The sequence below is a fragment of the Lactuca saligna genome, chromosome 4 (genome assembly GCF_052625555.1).
Source record: "Lactuca saligna cultivar CGN05327 chromosome 4, ASM5262555v1, whole genome shotgun sequence".
NCBI lineage: Eukaryota > Viridiplantae > Streptophyta > Magnoliopsida > Asterales > Asteraceae > Lactuca > Lactuca saligna.
In genome coordinates, this window is record NC_136420.1 from 314,041,247 (window position 1) to 314,053,240 (window position 11,994).

General features: G+C 35.8%; 1 pseudogene; it reads right to left on the bottom strand.

Annotated features, from left to right (window-relative positions):
* Nucleotides 1-5,148: 5,148 nt before the first annotated feature.
* Nucleotides 5,149-7,915, bottom strand: LOC145043997 (receptor-like protein kinase FERONIA pseudogene; annotated as a pseudogene).
* Nucleotides 7,916-11,994: the final 4,079 nt, after the last annotated feature.

The following is an 11,994-nucleotide window of genomic DNA, read 5'->3' on the forward strand; positions in this document are numbered from 1 at the left end:
AGGGTTCACAGAGTTTGGGTGCACGGACCCACAGAGTTATAGCCTCGAGTGGCTAATATGTGTTATATGTAGTATTTTGGGAAACTCACTAAGCCTTGTGCTTACAGTGTTGATGTTATTTGTTTCAGGTACTAGTGACGACCGTGGGAAGGCGCCGGCTTGATCCGTACACACACGTTTGGAACTTGACATTGTGGATCTTAGGATTTTGTACTATTTTGTTGAACAATTAAAAGGGGTGTTTCTATGAATATTGATGGAATTATGTTTTATAAAAATTGAAAATTTTAGTTGAAAATCTTAGTGTTACAAGGGGAATATGAATCGACTAGATACTGCACCTCGGCTTGTGATGGAGAAAAGAAAATTCTCATCTAGAACTGGGGAGGATGAATCAGCTATATACTGCCCCTCAGCTTGGGGCACAACCTCAGTGTGGAGCTTCTGTAGAATGATTATAGAAATAGGAAAGCCTTAGATTATGTAATCCCTAATAGAGTTAATGTCAATAAAGCCTTTTCCATTGTGTTTAGCATTTTAGCTTGAGAGTCTTCAACTTGATATTTACGCTCTCCTCTAATGGATTCTCTTGCTTTTTGACATCATCATGAAGAACCGAAGGAAAAAGGGTCGATGAAAAATAAGTTCGTTGGGCTGAGGAACTTAATAGAGCATAAATGCTTGATGAAATAGTAGCAGGTATAACAACCAAAGTTGTATCATCAAAAGAAGTTGGAGTTGTTGGGTCAACTAAAGTGGTTGGTACGAAGATTTACATATGGACAATAGTGTTCGAAATGTGTTGCATTGATAAAACTAGAAATATAAGATATTGAATCATTCGTAACACTACAAGCACATTTGAAATTCACTACAAAATGGATTATCATCATGAGTAATAGGAATACCCCTTGGTCTTGCAACATGATCAATATTCTATTGGTTTTCTTCATAAGCGAGTTAAATTAGAATAGAAACTCTTGAATACTAGAAATAAATTTGAGATCCTAAAGACTATGGTAAAGTAAGCTTTTCCCTATTCTTTATACTATCAATTGTGATATTTTTTTATTTTTTATTTTCTATGTTGTGTGTGTACGGTTGTGGTTGTGTATTTGTGTGTGGAAAATATATTCAACAATAATATATAAGTAGTTGGTATATGATTGTCTTAGCAATATATTCACATTTAATCGATGATCGATTCTCTTTAAATTACTTATAAAGTTACTGATATTTAATAGTGTAATATTTGTTTTATGATTTTATAGGTTTTACTCGAGTGTTCCTTAATTTTTGAAAAACGACGAGAGGAATTGTCGTTTCGTTTGTTTGTTTTTTTTAAGTGGTCAAAGAGTTCTTATAGACTAGCTTTTATATTTTATAATTTATATTTTTCATTTTCAAATTACATTTAAGAGATCATCAGTTTGGGTTTTATGTAGCTTCTTATTATTTTTTCAATGGAAAATGGAACACTCATTTCAAAGTGTGGAAATTTTATATCAAGGATGTGATAAGGTTTATAAATTTAATTGTTTTACTTATTGTTGGTTAACTTTGATATGTTTTGGTTTCTCTTTTGTTGATATCCAAGTGCCTTTTAGCTTGATAATGTATCATAAGTTTTGGTTGTGAATATATTATGCCAACAATATAACTTCAAGAGCAAGCAAGTCTCAGAAAATGAATGTTAACGTATCACACTAGTAATAAATGTTCAATCTTTAAGTTTACATTTGCTCCATTTTATAGATATGAATAAATGCAAGACATATCAATGCACTTTCATTTATATTTTTATATAGCATCCCACTTTTATTTCTTATAGAGTAAATTACACAAATGGTCCCTATGGTTTGGGGTAGTTTGCATGTTTGGTCCCCAACTTATTTTTTTAACTCGGAAGGTCCCTACTGTTTGTTATTGTTACACATTTGGTCCCTATTATTTGTTTTTGTTACGCGTTTGGTCCTTATCTTACGTAAAAAACAATTATTTAAATAGAGAAAAATGATAGAGTAGATAAGGTAAGGAGAGAGGATGAAATTGAGGTTGTTTTTATTTAAATAAATTAAAAAATCAAGGTAAAAATAGACTTTTTATGTAAGACAGGGACCAAGCGTGTAACAAAAACAAACAGTAGGGACCTTCCGAGTTAGAAAAATAAGTTAGGGACCAAACTCGCAAGTTACCCTAAACATAGGGATCATTCGTGTAATTTACCCTTTCTTATATTTAGAATATTTTACTTCTTATAAAAATTATTAGTATACATTAGGATCGTCTCTGTAGGCCATGTATTTATAAAATTTCCAAAACCAAATCTCCATCGGCCGTGCTTAACACGACTTTTAAATTGATATCTATCATAGATAAGGTGAATAGTATGCTGTTATTATGAGTATGTTGATATAATGGATAAAACTACTGTATGTTGTCACTATTGATTAAATTGATTACTATAATCGATAAATACTCAAAGTATGTGGTTCTTATTATTATATTGATATAATGGAAAAAAGTATAGTATAATCTTATTATTGATTAAATTGATTGGTATAATAGACAAAAGCTCTCAAAGTGTGTAGTTATTAAGAGTACAATGATATAATGGACAAAAAATATATTATGTTGTTATTATTGATTACATTGATTGTTATAAAGGATAAAAAAACTCAAAATATGTTGTTCTTACGAGAACATTGCTATATTAGATAAAAAGTACAATATGTTGGTGTTATGTATTAAATTGTTAACATGTTCCTATAATAAACAAAAGTACATTGTTATAATGGTTTTAAAGTTAAGTAGTTTACTAACTATATATGTTTGTCTTATCTTTTTTTAGATGGAAAAGTTGTGTCATGAAATAGCTAACATGTGAGAAAGCGAAGCATAAACGGAGTTGAAAATGACATAAATACGAGGAAGGCAAGTCTCACTTAAGCAAACAAACAATGGTTTTTTTCAACCGAAACTACTTATCTTGTAATCGCCAGACGGAAATTAGTTTTATGTTCCTAATTAACCTAAACAACCAATACTTGTATTTGACATTTTTCATGTAACATATTTGACACCAGATTGTATTGTGATCTAGCACTTTTTATTAGAATTTATTTATCATGTGATTATATGTTTAGCATATTTGTATCATCCATTGGTTTTTTCTGCATTTTTGTACAAAAAACACTAGATTTTTTTTAGTTTTTAACACTTTACAAAAATTCAAACTACGATGAAATATTGACGGGACCAGTTGTCTTGAAAAGTAAACAAATCCGTCGGTACATGTCCATCGATAATACGACTATAATGTGTTTGTTGGTACTCCGTCGCTAAAAGTGTTAGATCGGTAAAAGTATCTGTGGAAAGTACGTTGGTAATGTGGTCAAAAAGGTGTTAGTAATGTGGTTAAAAAAGTCAAAGAAGGATTGTAGGCATCGACCACTAAATCCATCGGAAAAGGGTCGGTAATATTTTGCCAACGACATTTTTATCCAACCAACCAATTTTCGTCGAAAATCCATTAGAAATGACGTTAACCAACGGAAACAACCGGCGATTCTAATACGTCTTTCTAATAGGGGAATTTGAAGGATCAATGATTTTAGGAGGTAAGAGTAGGGGTGTAAGTGAGCCGAGCTACTCGGGATCGACTCATTGAAAGCTCGATTCGAGATCGAATAAAACGATCATGAGCCGAACTTGAGCTTAAATATAAGGCTCGTTTATTAAACAAGATCGAGCCGAGCTTCAGTTAGTGGGCTCTCGAGCCTAAACGAGCTTAAAAGAGCGTATATACACACACACACACACACACACACATGGAGGCTCGTTTAGGCTCGATTAGGCTCGCGATCTCACTAAATTGTTCACGAGCCGAGCCCAAGGTTCATTTTAAGGCTCGAATCGAGCTCGAGCTCGAGCTTCCTCAAAATTAAACGAGCCGAACTCGAGCTTGGTCAGGCTCGAGCTCAACTCGACTCATTTACACCCCTAGGTAAGAGTATCAAAATGCTACTTGTTTTATTCGCTTGTAAACTTTTGAAATATCTCATTTGATATACCTACTAACCATGTATGAAACCATAAAAGTGAAAAGGAGTTATCCGATTGACACAACTAGGGATGAGCACAGGTGGGTACCCGCCACATTTGGCGAGAACCGAACCGGAACCGGAATCGGAGGTTCCTAGAAAGTTAGAACCGGAATCGGAACCACTCTAGGCAGTTATTAATTTTTTGGAACCAATCCCGGAACCAACGGTTCCGGTTCCCGGAGTGGGTAACCTGGTTACATTAACTTTGTTAACTTTTGTCGATAAAATCGCAACTTAGTTCAATCCAAATCGAATTAATTTGGATAAAAAAGTGACAGAATCGGACCAATATATTCTAAACCGATATATGTAACACACACATATTTATATGAAATACTAATATATGTATATATATATATATATATATATATATATATATATATATATATATATATATATATATATATATATATAGAGAGAGAGAGAGAGAGAGAGAGGGGGGGGGGGAGAGAGAGAGAGAGACAGAGTTATATGGAAAATAAATGATTAGGGCAACACATATTTGAGCCAATGAAAACATGACAACACATCACTTCCACAATACATTACTTGTGAAGAAAGAAATGGACACGTGTCATTTGATTATTCGTTCCGGTAGATGTTGCCTTAGTTATTTGTTTCCCATAGAACTCATTCCTATATATATATATATATATATATATATATATATATATATATATATATATATATATATATATATATATATATATATATATATATATATATATATATATATATATATATATATATATATATATATATATATATATATATCGGTTTTGGCGGGTACCCAACGGTTACGAAAAAATAAGAATTGGAGCCGAAACCGCTTAAGGCAGTTCCATAACTTTAGGAATCGGAATCGGAACCACTTAAGATAGTTTCAGTTCCAGAAGCGATAGTTCCTAAACGATTCCGGTTCTGATTCCAAAAACGTGTACCGAGTTCCGATGCTCATCCTAAACACAACTACTCCATTCATCGATGACTAGTGGACATTTGTACGTGAAACATTATAATAATACATAATTGGATCTCACAATTAATCAAATTAAAATCCACTCCAGCATCAACTTAACTGATAACCAAGCATCCAAACCTAAATTATTATACTTCCATTGATTATCCAAACCTAATTTCCTATGCTACCCCTGATCTTCATCTGGGTAAAACCTTTTCTGACACAAACACTTCATGGCTGCTGCCATCAGTCGATGTCAATTCATGTTGTATTCCCACTCCAGTCGACGTCCCTTCTAAGTCATAATTATACTCATACTCCTCAACTACACTCACATCCTCTTCTTTCACCGGAAACATAAATTCTTGATTTCCCGACATGCCACTACCACCTTTCATGTCACCTGACACCTCGCCATCTATCTTCTCAGCCGCCTCTTGTAACTGCAACGCAAACTCCAACCTCCAAACAACTTCATCCATCTTCGGACGTTTGCTCCCTTTCATTCTCAAACAACTATTTGCGACCTCACCAAACTTCATCAAACAATTAGGAGCAATCTCATCTCTTATTCTCTTATCAACTATCTCATGCAACGTCCCCTTTCCATAATTTTTCCTCCCCCATTCAGCCAAATTCATCTCTTCATCGGGAACCCCTCGGGTTATGATCACTGGCCTCGAACACAACACCTCTAACAATACAGCCCCAAACGAATACACGTCAGATTTCTCTGTAAGTTGTTGATATTTGTAATATTCAGGATCCATATACCCAAGTGTCCCTTTCACTGCTGTGTTAACATAATCCACCCCTTTCTCTTTTGGCCCTAACTTCGACAAACCAAAATCCGCCACTTTCGCCACAAAATTTTCATCGAGCAAAATATTAGTTGATTTCACATCGCGATGAATAATGGCGCGATTTGCACCTGTGTGTAGATAATGCAACCCTTTCGCTGCACCGATGCAAATTTCTAAACGTTGTTTCCATGGTAAATTTGGGTTTTTTCCTTTGTATAAATGATCTTGTAATGTCCCGTTTGACATGTAATCATACACAAGTACCATTTCACCCTCCTCATCGCAGTATCCGATTAAGGACACAAGTTGGACATGGCGTAATTTTGAAAGCAATCCGATTTCCGTTTGGAATTCGTGAAAACCTTGTTGGGATAAGGCGTTTAGTCGTTTGATAGCGACAGCTGTTTTATCATTGTCGATGTACCCTATGTACACCATACCAAACCCTCCCCTTCCGATTACACGAGTTTCATCAAATTCTCTGGTGGCATCTTTCACTTCCTGAATTGTAAAACGGCGACACCTACCTGACGGAAGGCCGGAATCTTTTGATTTTTGCTGATCGGATGACATGTCGCCGGAGCGTTTCACTCGCCGGAACAAAATAAAACCTAAAACTAACAACATGAGTACTAACGCTCCGCAAATGCCGCCAATTATGGCGGCGTATGGCAGAGTTCTCTTTTCTCGGGAAGGCGATGGTGGTGATGGAGGTGGTGGTGTAGGGCGGAGCTCCGGGTTGGGGCCAGCGAGATTACCTTTCATGCTAAGCTTGAAAACTTCCAAGCCGTTCAAAAAAGCATCGCTGTATTGTGGCCGGGCATCAAGCTTAGGAGCCAAAGCAAGCCATATGTCTTGTTTTCTTCCGCTACCATCAAAATCATACACAAATACGACATAATCCCTAAACACAGGAAACCCGGTACCTTGAGTCCAGTAAAACAGATCAACATGCTCTTCAGCCGTTTGATTATTAATAAAAATCTTAAATGCCGCAGAACCTAGTCTCGTGTATCCCTCTATAATACTACAAAAATGGAGCCTAAGCATGTAATAAAACCCGGAATCCACCTCAAGTAGCCACGTCAGATTGTAAAGTTCAGACAACTGACCCATGCTCCTTTGGGTAGCGTAAACCAGCTCAGGTGCAGTGTAATTCGGTGTGTCGGCAGTGTAGATGATCGGAGACTGGTAATCTGGCGTTTTCCCGAGAGCTGTTACCGGGAACAGGTATCTATCGTCTTGATGCCACGATCGATACATTCCGGTATCATTTTTGGGGGAAATCTGACTCCCACCTACGTTTAACCGGTAAATATTCTCGAGACCCGTGTCCTCTTTGATCATTGGTCCAGAAGTTTGACCGACGTACTTCATCTTTTTTGATTTATAATATAAGTTCTCGGGTAGTGAAACGATTTCGATACCATTAATGAAGGCGTAGGAGTTAGGGGAAGGGGTAAAAGTGACATTTAACGATTGGGTGTCGCTTACATATATAAGGTATTCTTTGATAAAGTTGGGAATCGGGGGACTACCAACAAGCTTAGTTTCTAGATAGGATGCAGTTAGGAAAGCGCTGAAGTTGGATAAGAGAGTGTAACCGTTGGATGATACAGAGAAAAAAGATTGGTTTGCTTGGTAGCCGGAATAGGTGGCAGGGTAGAAATAAAGGCGGAGGAATTTAGGGCCATTCGTCACCGGAAAAGTGTAGGTGAATGATGAAGTGTTGAAGATTCGGGCGGTGGAATACGGGATTTCGGGGACGGAGGGGTTTGGGTTGTTCGGGGTGGAGGTGAAGGAGGTGGTTGAGGGTAAGAATTTGGAACGTTCATCAGTGTCCCATTTCCGGTCGGAAGTGGTGGTTGCACCACCGCAGTTGAGGAGGAAGTAGTCGGTGGGTTTGTATGGTTGGGCGGTGGTGGTGGTAGCGGTGGAGAAGAGGATTAGCATGAAAGAAAAGAGTGGTAAAGGGAAGGTGAACATGGTGGTTGATAGGATTAGTTGTTTGTTTAGTGAGATACTCTTATCTTGTTATTGCTGTTTTATAAAATATAAAAGTATAGAGGGTCTACAGATAAAATCCTTGTTTTCATGACTATGAAAACTCTTGGTCATCGCCTTTTGAGTGTAGCCAGTGGGAACCATTTTCCACTATGGAATGTGTAACGTGCTTATTAGATATTTGATGATTGATAGACGTCATCTGGATTTTGTTTTAATGACGAAAGATACACTTCCATCACATTTCATTTGAATCTTTTCGAAGTTGGTCATATATGATTTATGTTAATTTATAATGTTATTTAAGTGAATAATTTACTACAAACAAGCAAAAAATAGTTTATGATAGGTAAAATATCAACTCATGTAGGATGATGAATTATGCCAAATTTAGTGATTAGAAAATATAAGATTGGATATATTATAGACTAAACTGCACAAATGGTCCCTGTGGTTTGTCGAAAATTGTTATTTTTGTCCAAAAAGGTTTCGACTAGTACCAGTGGTTCAAAAGTTTGATTTTGTTACGAGTTTGATTCAAATTACTTTGATTTCTTTTAAATGACAGATTTGCCCTTTTTTAATTTCATTTTCTACTTTTTTTAATTTTGTTATATTTTTTATTTAAATTAAACAAAAAAGAAAAAAAAAAGAAATTTGTTTTCAGTCCTCTCTCCTGTAAACACCACCACCACCACCGATCACCATTTCCTCTCTCTCTCTATCTCTCTCTCGTTGGAACACCTTCGATCTCAACCCTCACCGGCATGCTCTTTGTTTCTTCTCCGGCAATCGAAATAGATATGTAAATAAGGGTTTGCTTCGAGCTAGGTTTTGCTGAGGAACAATCAAGTCAGAGGAGAAGATGAAAAGCGGCGAGAGGCAATATGTTTGCTTCTGACGGTGGTATCCCACAAACTGGCTTCCAGATCTGGACGGAGGAGGATCTGAATCGTCGCCACCAGATCTATCAATTCAAGCTTTGTAAGGATGCATTTCAGATTCTCGAAGGTGGCTTCGTCTAGAAACCCTCAAGATCGACGGCGTTCCTGATCTGTAAACGTCGTTGTCTTCACAAATCGACGATGTCCTTCTTCTTCGTTCAAAACCCTAATCCATATGAGATAAGGTGGCGACGCTAGGGTTTCAGAAGTTAGTGATAGTTTTTGTCAAAAATCGGGGTTATGGATATGGTTTCCGGTGGAGAAGACGAACAAAGAAAGTGACAAAACGATCTCCGATGGGGGCAATCGATTAGGATTTGTTACAGGTGATGTTGACTTTCAGATTTGTTGGAGGTTGCTAGTGACAGAGACGATGGGGACTGAAGGTGGGGTTGAAGGCGGTGGCGCCAATGATGAAGATGGTGGTGGCGTCGACAATGATTTTGGATGATAGTGGTTTCCGTCGGTGACACCAGTTTCCGGCGATGGCACCGGTTTATGGGCTTTATGAAGTGTTCTTTAGAGCCATAAAGAACAAACAAAGAGGGAATGAGAAATATTGGGGAAGAAGAACGAGACAGAGAGAGAGAGAGAGAAAGAGAGTGTGTGTGTGTGTGTGTGTTAAAGAGTGAGATTTATTTTTATTTTCTTGTTTTTTTTAGAGAGAGATAGAGAGATCTACTTTATTTTTATTTTATTGTGTTTTTAATCTGAAAATAAGGAAAACAAATAAGAAAAAAGAAAAAATATATTAGCAGGGGTAAATCCGTCATTTTGAAAAAAAATAAAACAGATTGGACTAAAGACGCAACAAAATGAAAGTTTTGGACCACAGGTGCTAGTCCAAACTTTTTGGACCAAAGTGACAATTTTTGACATACCACAGGGACCATTTGTGCAGTTTTGTCTATATTATATTTTTGTTTGTGTGATGATAGTCTGCTTTAAGGGTGTTTGGCTTAGCTTTTGAGAGATAAAAGTCATTTTTATAACTTTTTGGAGAAGTTGCAAAAAGTCATGTTTTCCTGACTTTTTAAAAAAATTCATTTTTCTTATATCTGAAAATTAGTTTTTTTAAAATATTTTTTGTTTTTACCAAATATCTTTTAACTTTTATCTTTTCCTAAAAGCTAAAAGATATTTTAAAAGATAAAACAAACACCCCCTACAATATTCCAAGCCAATAAAAAAGGTGTGTATCTAAAAAGTTATCATATAATACCAATTTTTCATTTTACAAAGTAAGACCGGTCCATAGACATGTTATATTATCAAGTAGACTCTTTGTTTGTGTGACGGTAACTCTTGGAGTCGCCTCGGCAAGGAGCTCAGTTTTGCGGCTCAAAAACACCATGCGACAACCTTAGCATACCAAGCTTAGGAGCTCAACTCGGCAGATTTTTGACGCACCCAAACCTTGATATCTTCCCTTAATCTTTTTTTTTTTTTTTTTTTTATCATTTTTACCTTCAAAAATTCTAATTTTTTACCTACTTTTCGTCTAATATATATAAATAAAATCTACCTACACCATGTCAATCACTCTCTATTCCATTCCTCTCTCAATATATTCATACCACTTTCAAATCCATTCACACCCCAAAATGTTATCCTGAAACTACACCAAAACACCCTAACAACCAAAAATGGATAAACCATTCTAGACCATAAATGGATAAACCATTCTGTTCACCATCAATGCACTGTTTTGGTGGTATGAGAGGATATTATCTATCGTATTCAACCCAATTCCAAGCTCATCTCGACCCTCAATTTCAACTTCAATCGTCACCCGACACCTAATTCCAATTCAAATCCCATCCTGCACCCTATTTCAATCTCAACCTGAATTTAACGCTTATGAGAATTTTCAAGAAACCCAAATATAATCCTAACTCTAGCCTCAATTCGAGCCTCAACCTGATGCACGAAAGGGGATAGCCTGGTACATATGTTGGACTCCGACGGGAAAAGAAGGCGTTGGCATTGATATGGTTCAATGTGTTCAAGGACCCGAAGGTCAACAACAACAAAAAAAGGGCCAAATTCTTTTACCAAAATTAACAAAATGCTTCATCGCTTAAATGAACAAATGAGAGTAGCGGCCAAAAGATCAACTCTGCACAAAGTGGAGGAATATGAACAAAGTTGTTATGGAATTTAATGTTTTGTTTAACTACTTTAAGTGAGAGTGAGATTGGTGTCGTGGGGAAAACAATGCAACCATTTTGGGGAAGACACTTGAAATTTACAGTTACAAAGAGTGAAAAGGTTGCAAATTGGCCAAGAGTTGAAGGATTCTCAAAAAGTGCAAAAAATGGCATGTAGTCCACATACTAGAAGATTATATTGTGGTTGGAAAAGAACCAAAACATCTCATACCTCTTAGACATTGTCAAATGGTGATATCGGGTTCGACCTCAACATTGATGACACACTCAATCGTGATTACACCGCCTCCCTACTTAATGAGGAGAAACCTAAGTTGCATGGAAACGGATATGACAACGGGAAACGGATACGGAACAAAAACGGGAAACTGAAAAATTCAAATATTCAAGATACGAATACGGCAGGTATATATATATATATATATATATATATATATATATATATATATAATAATAATAATAATAATAATAATAATAATAATAATAATAATAAGAACACCTAAAAGTTTGAGAACGCGAGAACATATATATTCATTTGTGATTACAAATATTCATTTGTGGAGAAATGCTAAATTTTTAAGCATAATCAACATAAATATGTTTTTTCCCTTCAATTGAAATTAAAGGCGTAAAAATTTATCATTTCTCCACAAATAAATACATGGAATTGCAAATGAGTATACTTTGTTCTCGCTTTTCAACATTTTTGGTGTTTTTATTTTATCCTACTTATATATATATATATATATATATATATATATATATATATATATATATATATATATATATATATATATATAAAGAAATTCCAAAATTGATACATATTGATGTAGTTGATGATCGTTGTGTTTCTTGAGAAGCCATAATCGATGACGGGATTATGAGTTAGGAGAATCAAGAATGGTGATGATCGAGGATCCTTGTGAATTGTGATCGTCATGGATTGAGAAGACAGGAGATGACTCAGGACAAGAAACTTTGATTAGTTAGGGAATATGTTTTCAG